Consider the following 21,473-nt stretch of genomic DNA (forward strand, 5'->3'; position numbering starts at 1 on the left):
GAGGCTGGCCTTACATTTCCTTTCTTGCATTGAGCCCGTTGGGGTCAGTATTCTAATGCCATACTGACCACACTTCTGGAGTCTTTTTCTGGAACTGAAATGGTTTATGCAAGAGGCATTTGATCTTTGAATATTTGATGAAACTTGTGGTGATCTCTGGGTGTTTTTTGGAGGAAAATCTTTGAAAAGGATATGATAGTGATTGTGGGACTGTTTGGGTCTTTTATTTTTTTTAATTTACTGGAGTTTAGTTGCTTAACAATGTTGTTAGTTTCTGCTGTACAGCGAAGTGAATCAGTTATACATGTACACATACATATATCCTCTCTTTGTTACCACAGATCACTGAGTGGAGATCCCTGTGCTATACAGGAGATTCTCGTTAGTTATCTATGTTATACATAGTAAGATATATCTGTGTCTGGGTTTTCTAATTCTTTTGAGTCTCTAGTTTCCAATCTGTCAAGGTTCAAGAGAGACCTGTATTCTTACAGTCTTCTTGCAGTCAAGCCTGACCCCTTCAGACTTTGGTTTACTTGCAGAGAGATCGTCTATCATTCCCTACCCTGAACAAACCTTGGCTTGTCCGCTGACCCCACACTCCCCAGGCTGCCGACCCAAAGTTTCAAGGTGTTCAGTGCTGTGGATATCTTCAAGGGGAAGCTGGGTTTCCAGGCTGTCTACCTCCACAGAGCCCTACTCTCACTTTATTTAGGTGTTCTGACTTGGTTTTTAACCAAAGGATGGTCAAGGTATATCTAGATAGCCATGCTACTGGGAATAAAGGTTTCTTTCTTTCTTAATTGTAAGATTCCTTAAACTCTTAAAATCCTAATTCTGAAGATTTACTAAGTTCTTCTCTAATTTCCTTTCTGGCCATGCTGTGTGGCATTCTGAATCTTAGTTCCTCAACCAGGAATCGAACCTGTGGCCCCCGCAGTGGAAGCGTGAAGCCTTAACCAATGAACCAACAGGTAATCCTTCTCTAATTTTTATTTCCTCAATTATTTCTTTTTTTCTGGACAATATCCTATCCATTGCTATCTCTGTCTCAATAGGTTGGCTGCTTAGATCCTTGTGTTTTTCGTGCGTTTAGAGAGATGACATTAATTATAAAATACTTACTGAATGTTTTTCTTTGTGTTAGGGACCATGGTAGATGCTGGAGGTAATATGCAGAACATGAGAGGGGTGTAATGGGTGGAGTGGCCATTGGGTGGGGATGGCCGCCCTGGACAGAAGTGGCCCCAGGAAGAAGGCTGCAGGTGGTGGGGGTGGGTGGTCAGACAGATGTCTTCATCTGCGAAGAGAAACGGGGGAGCAACAGTTTACAGGGAAGTGTTTAGATATAGCTTCGTTAGCCTGGTCTCATGTGATTTATTTCAGTCAATTTGATTAAATCTTTTTATTTCAAACCATTTCTTTATTCTTATTGTAGAGTAAATCTTTAAGGGCATTTTTGGCCATGCTTTTATTTCTCGTCCGCTCCACCTAATGCCACAAATATAATCTGAAATAATTTAAGCTATATGGACATTTATAGAAAACATTCCTATTTGGTATTTGGTTTTGTTGCACGTTGGTAACAGTCAGACATGGAGGAGGCAGCCTTGGCGAAGAGAAAGTATCGAGAAACCCAGGATGAGAGGACTCAGACTCGGTTCTCTCGCTCTGACTCGTTGAATTTCACAGACAAGACACAACCCTCTCTGAGCCTCAGTTTCCTCATGTGTTGAATAGAGGCAGCAATGAATTTTCTCCTGCAGTTTTGATGAGAATAAAAATTATGAAAATGTGATGCAAAAATGATGCTTTAAATTTTGAACCAGTTCATTTCACTCTCCTGCTTGAGGGCCTTGATGTCTTCTCATTTTACTTGGAATAAAGTCGGATGCCCCACAGTGGAGATGCAGACGTAGAGAACAGACTGTGGACACAGGGTGGGAAGGATGGGCAGAATAGCCCGGATGCATAGACACAACCATGTGAAGGACAGGTAGCCGGTGGGAAGTTGCTGTTTGACTCCTGGAACTCAAACCCGGGCTCTGTGACAACCTAGAGGGGTACAATGGGATGGGAGGTGGGAGGGAGGGGCCAGAGGGAGGGGCCAAATGTACACCTGTGACTGATTCATGTTGATGTACAGCAGAAACCAGCACAATATGGCAAAACAGTTATCCTTCGGGCTTCCCTGATGGCTCAGCTGGTAAAGAATCTGCCTCCAGTGCAGGATATCCTGGTTCGATCCCTGGGTTGGGAAGATCCCCTGGAGAAGGGAACAGCTACCCACTCCAGCATCAGCAGAAACCAACACAATATTGTAAAGTAGCTACCCTTCAGTTAAAAGTAAATAAATTAAAAAAAATTCGGATGCCTTTCCTATCTATCTATGTAATCTGGTTCCTTTCCAACCTCTTCAGCGTAATTTCTTGATATTGGCCCCTCCACAAGCCTATGGATTGCTCATTCTGCCTGTAGCTGGGCCCCTTCCCCAGCTGTCCCCCGACACCTGTTGCTGTGACCACACTTCACACTTGCTCTTTCTTCTGCTTGACATGCTTCTTCATCCTCCAAGTCTCAACTCAGATACCATCTTCAATGGTCCTGATTGTAGGGACTGGAGAGTCTCTACCCCCTGCCCCATGTAAGGCAGTAACTTACAGTCTCAGTCCACGGTCATGTAACTCCATGACTCGTGTAACCATGAGTCCAGTAACCCATGGTCTCAGGCAATTGCATCGTCCACAGTCCCACTGATGGTTGTCATCGGTCTGACTCCTGCTAGAAATAACCTCCTTTGAGGTTAAGGATTTTTTCTGTTGTGGCCACTGCTGTTGAGTTTCAAACAGTCCATAGCAGCTGCAAGGAGTTCAGTTAAGTGTGTCTCCAATAAATGAATAATCAATGATCATGAATGTGTATTTAAAAGTCTAAAGAATTGTTTAAATTCAGGGCAGTTTGACTGCATTTTTGTAGTTTATTCTTTACATAGCCTATATGAGCTCGTGTGCTAAGTCACTTCTGTGCTAGGTCACTTCAGTTGTGTCCAACTCATGCGACCTTATGGACTATAGTCCACCAGACTCCTCTGTCCATGGGATTCTCCAGGCAAGAATACTGGAGTGGGTTGCCACGCCCTCCTCCAGGGGACCTTCCTGACCCAAGGATTGAACTTGTGTCTCTTACGTCTCTTGCATTGGCAGGCAGTTTCTTTACCACTAGCGTCACCTGGGAAGCCCCTGTCATAGCCTAAGAGTGTTTGAAAAGAAAGTGGGATTCTATCATCATTCAGATTCAGGGTTTGATGCTGCAAGTGGCAGAGACCCCACAATAGCAAGACACTGGGTCCACGGCAAGTGCAGTCACAGTATAGGCGGCTCCGCTCGGTTCTCCTGGAGAACCAGCCCTGGGCTCTGATGGATGAGCATTCTCAGCTGCCGTTTTCAGCGTGTTTTCCAAACAAGTTGACAACTAACCCTTCAGTGGCTTCAGTGTTCTTTTGGAATCTTAAATTCAAAAGTGCATTTTTCAGAATCCATACGGAGACAATGTCTGCGTGACAGCAAACGTGGCAAGTTCCAGCTCCATCCAGCACAGAGCCTGGTGCCTGCTAACGAGTGTTCCATGGGAGGCAGCGCTCTTCGCTGTGTGATGATGTCAGTAGGAGATGCTTTACTTACACACTGAGGTTAGACAGCACCTTTCACGAAAGCGAGGAATTCCCTGTGGTGTTGTCCATTGCACTTCTCATCATAATCATACTCAGGCATGTTTCTGACTTATCTGATCAGCATCATATATCCAAAAACTATATGGCACTTGGTCATTTACAGATGTTTGGAAAGAGAGAGTTTAAGTCAATCTTTTTTTCTAGAATATTAATTATGCTGCTCAGTCATACGCTTGTTCTTTTATTGTTTGGATTTTTTTTAGGAGAGATGGCAGAGCACTTAATCATACATACTCTAGATCCAGATGACCTGAATTTGAACTACCATTTGGTCTATTACTAGCTGTGTGACCTTGGTCAAGTTACTTAACCTCTCTGCCACTCAGTTTTAACATCTATTAATCAGAATAAAATAATAATAATAATATATACTCAGAGGTATTAATAAATGTGATGAGCTTAGAATACTGCTTACATATAGAAATAGGTGTTACCCGTTCTTTTTTTCAGCTGTGAAAGATTTCATATATTTTTTTTTTATTGAGGTATAGTTGCTTTACAGTGTTATGTTAGTTTCTGCTATACAATGAAGTGAATCAGCTGTATGTAGATCCCTGGGTCGGGAAGATCCCCTGGAGGAGGGCATGGCAGCCCACTCCAGCATTCTTGCCTGGAGAATCCCATGGACAGAGGATGCTGGCGGGCTACAGTCCATGGGGTCGCAAAGAGTCGGACACAACTGAGCGACTGAGCACATACATAGTTATCTTTCATCAGGAGTATCTTTTACAGCCCCATAGGATTTACCGTATTAACATCAAACTCTGAGCCCCCAAATATCGATTTCCATAACTTGCACTTGAGATGGTAGAAACAAAGTCATGATATAAACATTAAATGATAAATATTCTGTATTTTATGTATTCAGCTTCGCCCCAGACCACACTCTCCAACTTTGGCTGGATGACACACACTGGGCGCTGTGAATTGTTGGCGTTCACTAGGATTCGACCACATGTGGGTGTCTGACAAGCTCCTGCAGCTTCAGGGGGGTTCTGACAGGGCCTCGCCCGGTGGACGCATTTTACACCCTGGCCAACTCGGAGCGTTTTGCCGAGCGTGCGCGGCCGACGCTCCGTCCTCCCGGCTCCAGGGCGTGGGCTGAGCTGGCCTCTGGGTCCCGTGGCCAGTCCCTGGATCCGTCAGGGGCTCCATCGACACTGACACGATCTTCTCTATTCTCCACGGCCCTGACACAGGGTGGCACAGAGTCCAAGCAGCAGCTCAGCAACCTCGCCGAGGTCTCAGGGCTTTTGTTGCTTGTCTCTGTCTCTGTGTCTCTGCCACACTGACCCCTCAGTCTCTGGTCTGGCTGCAATGGATGCAGCCCTCTGGGGCAGACAGGGTGACATCCTATGAAGAAGAGGGGTGTTTTCTTCCTTATTCACTTACATTTCTGCTGAGACCTCCCTAGAGCCCTTCAGGTAGGACTGAGTCACAGATGCACGTCCTCACTGGACAGGGGGCTGGAAGCCGAAGGCCACACACAGACCCCTGATCTCTGGTCACACTGGGTGCTGGCTTAGCATTGCTGGGCTCTTGCAGCTGCATCACAGGTGAATGTTTTCCCACTTAACCCTATCACAATGTTTTCCCTCGTGTGTGTGTGTGTGTGTGTGTGTGTGTGTTCTGTGTGTCTAACTCTGTGACCCCACGGACTGTAGCCCACCAGGCTCCTCCGTCCACGGGATTCTCCAGGCAAGAATATTGGAGTGGGCTGCCATTTCCTCCACAAGGAGATCTTCCCAAGCCACGGTTTGAACCTCTGTCTCCTGCATCTCCAGCATTGGCAGGCAGATTCTTTACCACTAGGGCCACCCAGGAAGCTCTTTGAGAGCATATGATATTTTGTTTCAAAGTGTATCTCCAGAATGAAACACAGTGCCTGACACCAAGCAAGGGAACCTCTTCAAGGCTGATATCCCTTCCTCCTGACTCAGAGACCAAGGAAGCCAGTTACTCCCCTTCTATATGTTATGGGTAGCCAATTTTCACATCCTTGCAAACTCTATGAAAGAGGATTTTCAACGATTTTGAACCGTTCAGCAGCCTTATCATGAAGTTATTCTCTGAATCTGTTGACAAATGTATCAACCTTAGCTATGTAACTGCAAATATTTCAGAATCCTTTTGGATGATGCTTTCACTGTGAGTCTCTAAGAGTAAAAACTTCCAGTGATTTCCAGCTTCTGCACACATTTCATCACCTTTATTCAACTCTCAAACTTTACTTCATTAATGTATATGGATAATGTTCCCTTCTGTCACATCTTATTAAGAACTAATGAAGCTCTTCTAGACTTAATTTTAGGACTCAGTGGCTGTCTGCATTTCCTTGCATCAGCATTCACTTTTGTCATCACAGGCCTTGCTAATTCTCCTTCCCACTGCAGCCAATTTTGTGAGTCACGATGGCCTGCAGGCTTCCTTCCTCTGTGGGGTTCTGTTCCATTCAGGCCCGGTTTCCCCATCCCAGGGACCTCAAGGTCAGTAAACATCGGCGCAAATTTGATCTCACACTCATCAGGAGCATAAACAAGGCTGTGAACGCACCCCTGTTAACAAACACATTTTCCCTTGCTTTTTTTATTTTTTGTTGTTTACCATTGCTGTTTTAGGGCTATATCTCCTTTGGGGAATGAATTCAATACAATGAGAACAATTAAGTACATTTTCAGAGTTTGAGGGTTTAAAATTCTCTGTCATCACTTTGATTTGCTGTCTAAAAAAAGCAAGTAAAGCTGATAATAATAATAATAGTGTCACCAACAACAAGAGGATTCACAGTACCAGTGATTGCAAAGTGCCTGGGGAAAGATCACAAGCCTGGTAATACGGAGTTAGTAGATTTCAGGTACTAATCAACTTTTAATCTTCCTTTTCTTTCCATATAGATACTCACTGTTAAGGATAATTATGAAAGCTGGTGCTCTTTCCTTAGGGAAAAGGAGATATACCATTGTGGTGTGAATGCTAAGTCACTTCAGTCGTGTCTGACTCTTTGTGACCCCATGGACTGTAGCCTGCTGGGGTCCTCTGTATACGGGATTCTCCAGGCAAGAATACCGAAGTGGGTTGCCATTTCCTTCTTCAGGGAATATTCCCAACCCAGGGATCCAGCCTGTATCTCTTATGTCTCCTGCATTGGCAGGTGGGTTCTTTACCACTAGCGCCACCTGGGAAGTGCACCATTTTGGTAAAATAGGCTAATTCCAACGAATCCTTCTCTAACCTTCTTTATCCTCCTGACCTCTCATTATCAAGTTGCAGTAGAAGCTTGCAGTTAATTGGCCTGTATTTCAAAATTTGTACTTGTGAGGGGAGCACAACTCAGAAATTTTTACATGCTTCCTGAAAATGAACTGCAAGTCAGCTCAGATATTTAAAGAAAAAGGAAGTCTCTTTTTGCAAGATTTCCAGGATGATTCATAGACTTGTTTGCCTGCCATATTTACCTTGTGAAAGAATCAACACCATGTCTGCATGTTCTTTTATGTTACGGTGTTTATAAGCCAAGAGCTAAAAATCAATCCTCTGATATATGCATCAAAAAATTCCTGCGGAAGCCCTAGAGAACAGACTTGTGCTTGCATGAGGAGAGGGAGGGCGGGAACGGGGTGGCTTGGGCGCTTGGGGTTGGGAGATGCAAACTATGACATGCAGGATGGGTAAACAGCAAGGTTATACGTATAGCACAGGGAACCAGAGTCCATATCTTATGATAAACTGTAAGGAAAAGGAATATAAAGAATATGGAAATTCACACATGTGTGTGGTGCTAAGTTGCTTCAGTCATGTCTGACTCTTGGTGATCCTATGGATCATAACCCTCCAGCTTCCTCTGTCAGTGGGGTTCTAGAATACTGGAGTGGGCTGCCATGCCCTCCTCCAGGGGATCTTCCTGACCCAGGGATTGAGTCTCTTATGACTCCTGCGTTGGCAGCTGAACAGTAGTGCCACCTGGGAAGCCCATATAGATGAGAGATAGATAGATGTAGATACAACTGAACCATTACGCAGTACAGCAGAAATTCACATAGCATTGTAAATCAACTATATTTCAATAAAAATCAATTATTTTTCAATTAAAAATTCTTATGGAAAATAAATCCCATTAATTCCTCCATGACATCGATTTCATAAATTTACTTAAACCTCATTCTTTCCTACATACATTTGTTAAATGAATACCAGTAACAAACTCCATCTTACTCAAATAGGTGGAGAGATTTTTTTTTTTAATTATCCTGAAGTTAATGCTCCAATGGCTCAATATAAGCAATTAGCATGAATCTACTAATTAAACACTGCAAAGTGAATCCTCTTCTTCTAAGACATCTATTAGAGTTACAAGAAGGGAAAGAAAGTTAGCTTTAATTTTTCTGGCCTGTGTGCTGTCACTCTTGAATTTAAACAAGTTCGGCTTGATATTAAATCTCACAGAAAGCACTGTACTTGTGTGTAATGGCAGACCATTAAGATGTAGAGGAAAACATTCTATTTTCCATTCCATTTTCCAGATGTCTCTGCATATTCATGATAGATTTACTGAAATCTGTTTTGAGTTCCCTTCGTAGATACAAGTGTCCTTCTCATTGCCTGGACTTGATCGGGAGATGGGAGGATTCCCAACTGGTTGGCAAGAATCATTTGCTAATTGGTTGACAAGAATCAAGTTGACTTATGATGTGTCCCGAGAAGGTGGTGGCCACATCTAGAAAAAATGGTGTGTTTGGGGAGCAGTGAAGCTAGGTAGAGTCTGAGAAGCAGATGTGAAAACATCTTAGCTGTTGAGTACCTAAAAATGAATAAATTGAAGCTCCTGATATATATTATATTAAATCATTTATATTCTGTGCATGTATATAGCATTAAAATATGTAATAGTCAAACGAATACGTGAGCATGTGAGCATGTGTGTGTGTGTGTGTGTGTGTTGAGATCTCAGTCATGTCCAACTCTTTGTGACCCCAAGGACTGTAGCCCACTAGGCTCCTCTGCCTGTTGGAATTCCTAAGCAAGAATACTGGAGTGGGTTGTGGTGCCCTTCTCCAGGGGATCTTCCCAACTTAGGGATTCAACCTAAGTCTCTTGAGCCTCCTGCATTGGCAGGTGGATTCTTTACCACTGCATCACCTGGGAAGTCTTACTTGCACATATTCAACTGTTACGCATTCATCTAGAAGTGAACATTTCTATTCATTGAATTGTAATGATAATTAGATTGATGATAAATGAATTAAAGTTTTTTTTCTATATTACCATAAGATGATTTATTTTTGTGTTTCAGTCTCCAAAGCAAGTGTCTTACTATTAATTTGTCAGGTTTATGTAGAGCTTCCAATCTTCACCAGCTAAGTCCACGCAGCAGAGTCACTGACTGCTCGCAGCCTCTCTGCAGGTGCGTCTTTTCATGTGTACAATGAGCGTGAAGTGAGCAAAGAAAAACTTCATCAAAACACAAATCAGCAAAGGAAGTCTGACTCACTTGAAGGAGCAGCAACTTGACATCTGGCCCATGGATGAGAGAGACAGGAAGATAAGCCACAAGAAAAATGAACAGGAATATCACAAATGGTGGATAATTATCTCCACCATTGGTGGAGATAAGATGTAGTTACATTTATTTCCATTTTGAATTCGATGAATCGTGCCAGACTTCAGCAAATATGTATATAATTTTATTAATGTTTTCCCTAGTAAATCCCTCATGAGACCAGATGCAGAATTGGTGGTGGTGGTGTTTGGTCGCTAAGTCATGTCTGACTCTTCTGCGGCCCCATGGACTGTAGCCCGCCAGGTTCCTCTGCCCATGGGATTTCTCAGACAAGAATACTGGAGTGGGTTGCCATTTTCTTCTCCAGGGGATCTTACCAACCCAGAGATCAAACCCGCGTCTCCTGCATTGTCAGGCAGATTCTTTACCACTGAGCCACCTGGGAAGGTGTGTAGAAGTGCCCCGTGATGAGTAAGACATTCGTGTTGATTTATCCATTTTCCAAGAAGGTGTGGCTCAGGTGAAGAAGAGACACCTTATCCCATATGGCTTTGTGGTTTCCTTTGAGCCAGTGTCATTGCTCACAGCAAGAAGAACTGACACAGCTGACACTTCCCTAAGTTTCACCTTAGATCAAATAGGTAGAATGAAGGATATTTACAAAACCACAAGACAGTTGTTTAAAAATGTTGAGGTATATTGAAAGGAGTGAATCAGGAGGTACTGGTGTGCATGGATCAACTGCTGCTGAGCTGGAAGGGGGGCTTGTTGAAGGCACTAAGCCAAAACACTCGTGTGGGTTGTTAACACTATTTTCTCATCTTTAAATGTTCAGGAAAATAACCCTGTTCTTTGCACTGCAGCATCACTGCAAGTTAACAAGGTAAGAGGCAGACTCTCCCTTTTTGTAAACTGCCCTGTTTTCTTTTTTAACAGCAATAATGGAAACAACGGTGTTCCTCAGTTCCACTGTGATCTTTTATACCTACACACATATCTTTTCAATTTATTTATGACAGACCTCGTGGGACAAATAAGACAATCCTAAATCAGCCAGTGGAATATCAGAAGGACACTGAAGGTCTCTGTTAACTGTTCGCAGAGAAAAATTATGCAGACATATGAGTTGGTTACCAGGGGATTTGAGTCCTGTTCCTAATGCCATTACATAATGACCATAGTCAGGTCATACAGGTGTGTTTGTCTCTTTGCTTCCTTAAGTATAGAAGTTGAATCATAAATCACTATTGACTTTATGTGTGACTCTGTTTAATAAAGGGGTACCACACAGATAAACGTAACACCATGTGTAAGACATTAAGAACAATCTCAATGTGAATGTAATTATTAAATAATTTAAACAAATATCTGTGACATACAACTGGGTTAGCAGTATATTTTATTATGTTGGTAGATTTTTCTTACTGATGTAGAGAAAGGATGAACAATATAAAGATTAGGACCCAGATTCTTATCCAATACTTACTGAATTTATAGCCCAGCTCAGCTGTAGATCTTTACAAAGGTCACTCTACATTTTGGACCTAATCTTTCTTCTCTGTACAATGGGGTAATAATGGTAGATGTGTAAAAGGATTGACATAAGGCTGAAGTAAGTTGATAGATGCCAAGTGGTTAGAAGAGGGCTAACACATGGTGATCACTATACAAAAGTTAGTTATTTAATTCTGGCAAGTATTTTAGTAGTAACTGACCTATCTTGAATTATCATGAGTAATTTATTCCCGTATACCAAACACTGAGTCTTCATTTTACTCGGCTGTGTCATATTTTTCTTTTATGCAATACACTTACTTGAGTTATATTTATACTTCTAGTCACTTATTTGGGTTAGTTTGAGAGTAATTTGGTTTGTTGGTAATGAGGTGCTGATCTTCCTGTGATATATTAATCTTTTCATTTGTAATTCTGATGATATACATGAATGATTATCATTCTGTTATGTGGGATTTAGTTTTATGCCATATCATTTGATGGGTGAACCTCTCATATTATCTTAAAGCATTTTTAAAGGCAGATGAGAATGAATGTCTGGATATCGAAGAAAGAACCTGGCTTGCAGCAACAAGTTCTAAATACTTGACCTTAAAACCTAATTCATTTATTAGTCAACTCCTTAAGATTTTTTTAGAGTATTTCTGAGTGGTAGGAAGTATGTGCAAAATTTGCATTTCATTCCATAATAACTTTGTAGTATTATAAATAGTGCATTAATTTATACAATATGGATGATGCAACACTGCATATCCAAGGTGATAGGAAGCCTACAGAAGCAGACACAAATATATTTTAATGTTCCTAATATCTTAAACATTGATCAGAATGTGTGTGTGTATGCATTTACCTGCGTCTATATCTATATCTGTATGTAAAGTTGACTAAAAGTAAATTGACCATAGATTTTGATGATCATAATTGGAAATTGCTCAGTCATGTCTGACTCTTTGTGACTCCATGGACTGCAGCCTGCCAGGCTCCTCTGTCCATGGAATTCTCCAGGCAAGAATACTGGAGTGTGTTGCCATTTCCTTCTCTATTTGATGACCATACATAGAGACAAATATTTTAACAGATTCTTTTCCTTTTAATTTTCCTTTATTTAATTTAAAGAAGGAAGTTTTACTGGGCTTATATCTGTAGTATCTTTTTGATTTTAAGATAAATATAAAGACACCATTTAGGAACTGAGTTAATGGAAGCCATATGCACACATGAAGGTGTTTTTTGAGTTCAGATCTGCTAACACAGCAGGCCAGACTTAAGCAGAACAGACTAGAAGGGTTTGGATAAAGGCCAAATAGTGATAAATTTGTCATATTCTTGTTGACTCACCTAGTTTAGGGATTTCAAAACATCGTGAAAGTTGCCAAGGAAATATGTTTGGTCTAAATACTGAACAATGAAAGAAAGTAGATCAGTTAGATCATTTGAAATCAACACAGCATAGAAAAAGAATAGTTGAGGCCATATAGAGACTGCAGATCAATCTCAATAGCTTAGGCTATCATATCTCACTAATATTTTGTGTTTGCCATATCAATCCCTTGCCAACAACTTGTGGCTTTGCTCACGATTTTCTGGGCTCCAAAATCACTGCAGATGGTAACTGCAGCCATGAAATTAAAAGACACTTGCTTCTTGGAAGAAAAGGTATGACAAACCTAGGTAGCACATTAAAAAGCAGAGACATTACTCTGCCAACAAAGTCTTAGTCAAAGCTATGGTTTTTCCAGTGGTCATGTATGGATGTGAGAGTTGGACCATAAAGAAAACTGAGCACTGAAGAACTGATGCTTTTGAACTGTAGTGTTGAAGAAGACTCTTGAGAGCCCCTTGGACTGCAAGGAGATCCAACCAGTCCATCCTAAAGGAGATCAGGTCCTGGGTATTCATTGGAAGAACTGATGCTGAAGCTGAAACTCCAATACTTTGGCCACCTGATGAGAAGAGCTGACTCATTTGAAAAGACCCTGATGCTGAGAAAGATTGAAGGCAGGAGGAGAAGGGGTCAACAGAGGATGAGATGGTTGGATGGCATCACTGACTCAATGGATATGAGTTTCAGTAAACTCCGGGAGTTGATGATGGACAGGGAGGCCTGGTGTGCTGCCGCTCATGGGGTCGCAAAGAGTTGGATATGACTGAGTGACTGAACTGAACTGAACTGAAGTGAATAATATGCAATGCAATATGTGTTATAATGATTGGGTTAGTCTATCAAATGAGAGAACAGTTTTTTAGATTACTTTAAATTATATAACAACTTGAAGTTGGTAAGCTCCACAGCAAAAACTGAGTTTTGTATGTCTTCGTGAACTAGCTCTGACATTCAAACAATATATTCAGTTTAATATTGCTGGTGGTGGCCAGTGATGCTTTTCCATTTCAAGCATATGCTTTCAACTGTTTTATGAGAATTGCTACTTAAAGCAATGATGTGAGACACTTGATCCATAATCTTCTATCATAGTTTTATCCCTTGAAAACTTTTCAATTGATGGCAGTGTTTATATGTTCCTCAAATTGTTCTAGGAATAGACATTATGCAATTCTGACTGTTTCATCATCTTCACCACACTATTATAATATCTACATTATTATAGTTTGTTCTCCTCTCTAGGGACACATAACAAAAGAGGAATCTTATGGTGAAAACCACACAACTTAATAAAATGGATAATGCAGTTGGCACTTTTTCCAGCATAGTGATTCTAAAATATTTAACAAATAAAATTTGCATTTTATTTTGACTATGCTATTATACAACTTCTCTTTTAACTTTTTCCAAAAGTTTCTTATGTTTTTAGAACATTTAAAAATGATTTAATTCCCCAAACAGAACTTTTAAGATACTTGGCTTGTTTTAGGGGAGGATCTTTCAAGAATATTTTTGATTTAAGATTAAAGAGGTCAAGAAATTAACTGATACCTGTGTTGACTCAACATTTACCCAACAAATATCTATTGAGGACTTGTTATATTTTTGGCTAGGTGTAGGATAAAATTTTGAGCAAAAGAGAGAGATTATGCTCCTGTGAAGATTATAGTCTCCTCCTAAAATCTGTGCTTTCATAAAACAAAAACAAAGGCATCTTTATCTGGCAAACTCTTAGTTTGTATAACCTTTGTCATTATTGTTCAGTTGCTCAGTTGTGTCTGACTCTTTGTGACCCCATGGATTGTAGCCCACCAGGCTTCTCTGTTCATGGAGATTCTCCACGCAAGAATACTTGAGTGGGTTGCCATGCTCTCCTCCAGAGGATCTTCCTGACCCAGGGATCGAACCCAGGTCTCCTGTATTGCAGGTGGATTCCTTACCCACTGAGCCGCCAGGGAAGCCCAAGAACACTGGAGTGGGTAGCCTATCCCTTCTCCAGGGGAACCTCCCATCCCAGGAATCAAACCAGGTTCTCCTGCATTGGAGGTGGATTCTTTATCAGCTGAGCTATCAGGGAATCCCTTTGTATAATCCAGTGGTCTATTTATGATAGTAATGCCAAATATACTGTGCCAATAAAAGGAATCAGTTGATTTGTACAGTACCCATCATCTAGAACCACAGTCAAGGTTGCTTATTCAGTCAACAAACACTTTTTGAACACCTAGAGTATAAATATATTAAAATGTTTTAAATTGTTCTGTAACGTCCCTAGTGTGTGCATGCTAGGTCGCTTCAGTCATTTCTGATTCTGTGCAACCCTATGGACTGAAGCCTCCCAAGCTCCTCTGTCCATGGAGTTCTCTAGGCAAGGATATTGAAGTGGGTTGTCATTTCCTTCTCCAGGGGACCTTTTTGGCCCAGGGATCAAACCTGCATCTCTTATGTCGCCTGCATTGGCAGTTTTGTTCTTTGCTGCTAGCTCCACTTACTGCATGGAAAATTAAGTGCACCCATCACCATCTTCAGATACAGACTTAATTCCTGTCCTCAGGGTTACATCCCAGGGGAAGAAAACACACGATTATTGCTCTTTATAATCAAAAGAAGTCCAGAATGTCACAAATGCTCAGAGATGGGACATCCCATATGCCCCCTGAGGGTTAGAAAAAACTTCCTGGATGCTGAGATCGCTTTGAGGTAGGTGATTGGAGGAGGGTTTGGTTTAGTGATCCACGGAGTGTGTACCGGCTGGATAACTGAAACAGCATAACTTCCATCTAACAGGAGGTTCTCTGTTAATGGAAATATCTTACTTAAGTGCTATCTAATGCAGGAACCATTTGCCACCTGTGGCCAGCGTGTGTGAGGAGCTGAATTTTTAATTTTATTTAATTAGAGCTTGAAGTGACTTGTGGTTGCTCGACTGGGCAGCGTTGGGTTGGAGGCTGTCATGCCAAGAGCCGTGAGAAGCTAAGAAAGAAGCTGCTGCAGCAGGCCAGCCCCGGGGATGCTCTCAGCCAACGGCTGTGGAAGTAAAGGTGAAAACATGTGCTAAAGGGACTTTTAGGGAGAAGGAGAGATTCAGGCGACTACTGCCTCCTGGGTGAACAGCCTGGTACATTAGGCATCACTCAGTGATACAGAGAATGGGGAAGGAGAGCAGTGTGGGTCAAAAAGGACCCACAATCTGCAGGATGAAGAAGAAGAGAGACTGAGATGGGGACCTGAGTGAGCACGAACCGCCTGAGGGGCAGACATGGGGACCAAAGCGGAGGAGATTGTTATGTAGGTGATGGACAAAGAAACTCAGGAAACTGTGGTGCTGTTAATTCTAAAGGCCCTTCAGGAAGGGTGAAAGTTTAAAAGTCACAAAGAAGGTGAGCAAAATAAAGACCAAGTGGTGATTCCCAGTGGATGGGGAATTTGCATGTCAGAAGTGATCAGAGAAAGTTTCAATAGAGACAAAAGATCTCTGTGGGTTTTAATGATTGAGAAATAGGTTCTTGATAAGGCTGTCTTCTAATGAAAACTTTTAACTTTATATTTAAACAAGTAAATAACTCTCAGGACTCAATCATCCATTTATCTCTCAAACAAACTTCTGTCCTAACCTAGTGTCAGGAAACAGACTCATCAGAATGAGAGAACCTGCAGGAAATAACTCAGGGAAGGGAGACTTGTTTTCATTGATTCAAAGGGGATGGATTGTTGTCACTTCTCGTTTAAAACACAATTGTTATTATTTTAAGCCTATGCATTGTCTTCTGTGTACACGCAAGCCTTTAGAGAGTGAAAGCATTTCTTTTAGATAGTGAAAGCTTTTCTAGTTTTCCTGGCACTCTCAGAGTCTCACACAAGTCGCAACAAAATGTTTAGACGTTGTAGACAAATGCAGCCTAAGGAACAGCAAGTCAAACCCTTTTCAGTTGTTTCAGAATTCTTGATTGGCTGATTCTTTTCCATTTCATTAAGCAACTGGGCCCTGGGCTCCTGTGGGGGCTGTGGAGCAGAGTTCCACAGTGGGGCTTCCTCGTGGTTTGCAGATGAGACTACAGTTTCATAAAGAGGTGGGTGAGAGGTGTGAGTAAAATAATAGTTTAACTAGATACCAAGATGTAACCCCTAAACTTCATCTTCAAAGCAGAAGATGACTGAAAAGGATGATGTACTCCTGAGCACAGCTGGAGAAGTTTATTCTGAGAAGCTGTGTCACTGCTCTCTGTCTTGAGTGTTTTTCCCGAACCTTCTCAGTGGGATCAGCCTGACTGCATCGCTCGTTCTTGGTGGGAAGGGGATGTCTGTGTACTTCGGGAAGAGCTATCGTACTGTCGCAAGCAAGGGCTAAAAGGGGGGAAAATCAAATGTGGCTAAAATGTTTAGAAAAGAATCAATTAAAAAAAAAGAGGATCGATTAAGTTAGAGCAGTGGTCAAAGGTTTATTAACTCGTAACACCACATGGTTGCCTCTGTCATTCTCAATTTAAAGGGAGAAGTTCTGAGAAAATTGACAAATTCTGAGTCCAAATGACAATGAGGCTGAACAGCTTATTATGTCAGAAGTCAAGGTGGTTATCAAACGCTCCCAGACGTGTGTCAACTGGAAGTGACCAACAGGAAAGATAATTACTGCAGTGGATTGAAGAAAATTAAGTGTGTTCTTTTCTAGATGAACTTTTTTTTCAGAGCAAGCCAATAGTTGGTTGATGAGCAAAGCTTTCTCTTTTATGGAATTTACATAATTAAAGAAGAAGAAATGACAGATGTAGAATACCACGCTTTTCCAACTCTTAACTCAGAAGTAATGAATCTACGTAATGGTGGTAAATAGCTATAAATCTCATGAAAAGCAAAAAAACCCACACATTTTGTGGTCACACACTCTTTGTGTGACCACCAAAGAGTATACCCTACATTGTCTATGGAGTGAGTGTGTGTATGTGTGTGTGTTTGCTCAGCCGTGTCTGACTCTGTGACCCCATGGACTGTAGCCCTCCAGGCTCCTCTCTCCATGGGATTCTCCAGGCAAGAATACTGGAGTGGGTTGCCCTTTCCTCTTCCAGGGGATCTTCCTGACTCAGGGATTGGGCATATGTCTCCTGTGGCTCCTGCATTGCAGGTGGATTCTTTACCACTGAGCCGCCTGGGAAGCCCCTATGAAGTATTACTGCTCCCTCACCCCAAATCAAACCCAGTCTAGCCAATTGCCTGTCCTAATCAACCAATATAATGGAAACACAGAGCAGAGGGATATGTTAAATGAAACCACAGTGATAAAAATTCTAGAGAATTTGGCTGGAGGAAATTCTATAAAACAAGCAATCTGGCATCTTCAATGATAATTTGCAAACAAAAACAAAACCAAATGTAATAAACCAGCACAAACAAGAAGGGAATAATATAGACTGAAAGTAGACATATCAAACAGTGAACTGAAACCATATAAATTTTTTTTTTTGCAGTTGGGAAAATTTGAATACTGCATAGATGTTTAAGGATAGTATGGAGGTAGTTAATATTAATTATGAGAAGATAATAATCTTGTAGTTATTTTGGAGTCATCTTTTGGAGATGCAGCTATAGTATTTAAGGGTGAAATGATACGTTGTCTAAAATTACGTTCAAAGTAACTGGGGGGAGAGGCAGAGTAGTGTGGGGGGAGTGTATTTTGTGGAACAGCAGAATTGTGCGGAAAGCTTTGCACACCTACCCAGCCAGAGCTCTTAGGTCACAACCTGGAGAAATCAGGTAATGGAGAGAGAATCCAGGTTAATGTGGAGGAAAAGTATATGGCCCCACTTGCATTTGGAGAGAGAAGTCTTTTTTTCTATTTCTACCTGTCTACGTAGGCATTCCTTATATGGCTCAGATGGTAAAGAATCTGTCTGCAATCCAGGAGATTCAGATTTGATCCCTATGCTGGGAAGATTCCCTGGAGAAGGGAATGGCAACCCGCTCCAATGCTTTTGCCTGGGAAAGCCCATGGACAGAGGAGCCTACAGTTCATAGAGGCGAAAGTGTCAGACACGACTTAGCAACTAAGCCACCACAACCTGTCTATGTAATGAGGGCTCTGCTTTCATGCCGTCGTTTGAACTGGGTCCCCTGTGGTATTAGAAAGTACTGTTTTCTTTTGTTCCTGAGGTTTCTCGAAACTTGAGCACTGGCACTTATTTTCATTTACGTTATTTTGTCAGCAATGCAAAAATGAGTTAACTTCGAACCTCTTGCAATTTGTCAGGTGTTCTGTTTTTGTTTTTGTTTTGGCCAGCGTTGTCAAATTCAGAAATCCCTCCTTGAACACTTGAACACCAGGTCGTGAACTCTTGCTAACTTCTACAGTCCTTAGTAATCAAAATCCTTCACTTAAGGAACATCGGGTTTATATTTACACTGTTTGGCAAATTGAGATTACTGTGACTCACAGCCACTAAACTCAAGGGATCCTCTCAGAACTGCCTGGCCTTTCTTCTGTCTTCCCTGGGTTGGCATGCTTTATCCCTCTCTCTGAAATAGTCATTTCAAATTTTACGAAGTCTACTCCAAGTCTCCCTACTGCACACTGACTCTCAGCAGATAACCATTTTTGCCATTTAACCTTGCAAATAGAAGTTACCAGAAGAACTTCGTCAGCTTTCCTGTATCTATAGATAAATATAAATCTTTTGGCACTCATCTTTATATAAATTTTTTTTTTCGGTCATGTCACGCAGCATGTGGGATCTAAGTTCCCTGACCAGGGATCGAACCTGCACCCCCTACATTGGAAGTGCGGTCTTAACTACTAGACCACCAGGGAAGTCCCAGCATTCATCTGTCTCTCTTCCATGGTAGATGGTAGAGGCCAATCCTTGCTCTAGGAATGACTCCCTTCATGCTTTTTAGATAAACTCACCTTGTTGATTATCTTTCCTCCCTATTTTCAGCTTTTCCCCTCTCTCTTCTTGATCCTCCAATCAGTATTGAAGTATGGCTTAGGCTCTATTTTAAAAGCAAAATGAAACAGAAATAACTCTTCCTGAATGTCATACGATCACCTCATCTCTATCTAATCATAGCTAAACTTTTGGAAAGAAGCAGCTTTCTACAGCAGCTAATTTTCTTTGCTTCCCACTCACTCTTCAATGTCAGCTGTCTGGCTCTGTCCCACTGCTCAGCAGATCCTGACATTTCTCGGGGACCCAGTAATACTGACTTCCACCAAGCCGGTGGGCGAGGCTCACTCACTGTGGCCTCAGCTTTTCCATCGTCTTCAACACCCGGGCACGCTTCCTCCTCCCTGGGCTTCTGTGACTGTCCCACTGCGTTCTCCCTCCCTCTCCCCGATTACCAGTTGCTGTGTCTCCCTCCAGTCTCTAAGCATTGATGTTTTTCCAGATTCAATTCTCTGCTACCTTTTTTTATTTTACCCTATTCTTAGGAAATCTCACATACATCTATCACCTCAGTGACAGAAATACAGAATATATTCTACTTTATTCTCCTCTTGAGATTTCTTTCTTCTTTTATTTTTTTGCCACAATATGCTTATGTGGGATCTTAGTTCCCAGACCAGGGTTCAAAACCATGCCCCCTGCATTGGAAGCCTGGAGTCTTAACCATTGGACTGCCAGAGAAGTTCTGAAATCTTTATTTTGAATGCTGGATCAGTATTTTCAATACCTATGTAGAATTCGCTATGAATGTTCTAGAATCATCCCCATCCTAAAACTGACCTCATAATATTACCAATACACTTCAGTTCAGTTCATTCACTCAGTCGTGTCCAACTCTTTGTGACCCCACGGACTGCAGCACACCAGGCTTCCCTGTCCATCACCAAGTCCAAAAAGACCCTCCAAAATTGTTCCCTTATTCATCATCCATCAAATTGTCTTAGTTAAAAAGTTTGCCTTAGATTGATTCATAGTAACTGTTACATTCTTATGAAGTCCCAGGAGATGTCTATAAAGTAGAAATTGAATTCTATTTCTATTAAAACAGAAATAAAATCTCTCCTTCTCCAAATCTGGCTGCCCTTATGTTTTACTGAGATGCTAAATGATAGGGATTTCGTTTCAGTCCAATCAAATGCAATGTATGTTATTAAAAAAATGACACATTGTGCCCAGCAAATATTAATCATAAAGACTATGTTCTTATCTTTGGGATTCATCAATAAGGTAAATCTTACCTGGAAATTGATTCCTTCCATTAGCCACCTGATATAGCCAACAGTCACGGTAATTTTGCCTCTACTCGTCTACCTCTGAGAAGGATGCCAAAAAAAAAAAAAAAAAAGCAAAGGAAAAAAGGTAGCAGATTGGAGCTTTTATACTTGTCATCTTAGAAAATTCCTGAAGGTCAAGTTTTATTTCTTTGCCTCCAAATAATGGGGTTAGATAAAAGCAAATTGTTGCCTTTTAAGCAGTCAGAAAATTAGGGTGTTCAACAAACACCGTGATAGGTTTTTTAAATGGTTGAGGGTAGAAGGAGAGGGTAAGGGAAAACACTGAAAGCTATCACACAATGCATTTCAACTTGAGTGTGAACTGGCTAATATGTAAAGAAAATAAAATCGGACTGAAGGAATCAAAATGTGTGAGTTTGAGTCCTAACTCTTCCATAAATCCTTGGCTTTGCTGAATCATGTAGCAACACCACGACTCAACATTTCTCCAACTCAAAAAGCCCAGTACTTTCAGCAATTCATGCATGTGAAAGTATTTGTATCATTACAGTGTTATGAAAGTGTAAGCTACCATACTTTTCAAAAATTTATAGATTTCCAAGCTATCAGAGAATCAGATTTAGCTCCACTCAAGCTCAACATTTTTAAAGCTTCTTGATATGGGAAACCTTCCATCTTTGTATCCTGGGGGAACCCAGAGAATGATCAAAAGGATCTCCTGGATACTCGCACTGCTGACAATGTCTACAAAGGCAAGCAGACCCACAGTGGCAACCTGGCCCTTTTGTGATCATCCTGTGGGACTGTGCATCCAAAGTTCAGGCCAGGGCACAGGTTTATTTTCATGTATCATCTTTCTCTTCCTGGTTATTATAATTTCACTGAATACACAGATGACAAACATCTGCTGCGTGTGTGAATACTAAGTCACTTCAGTTGCGTCCAACTCTTTGTGACCCCATGAACTGTAGCCCACCAGGCTCCTCTGTCCTTGGGATCCTCTAGGAAAGATTACTGAAGTGGATTGCCATGCCCTCCTCCTGGGGAATCTTCCCGACCCAGGGATCGAACCTGCGTCTCTTATCTCTCTTGCATTGGCGGGTGGGTTCTTTACCTCTAGCACCACCTGGAAAGCCCAAAGACCCGCTAGGAGATGCTTAAGAAAGAATGTGTTTAT

The sequence above is a fragment of the Bos indicus x Bos taurus genome, chromosome 24, assembly GCF_003369695.1.
Source record: "Bos indicus x Bos taurus breed Angus x Brahman F1 hybrid chromosome 24, Bos_hybrid_MaternalHap_v2.0, whole genome shotgun sequence".
NCBI classification, from domain to species: Eukaryota; Metazoa; Chordata; class Mammalia; order Artiodactyla; family Bovidae; genus Bos; species Bos indicus x Bos taurus.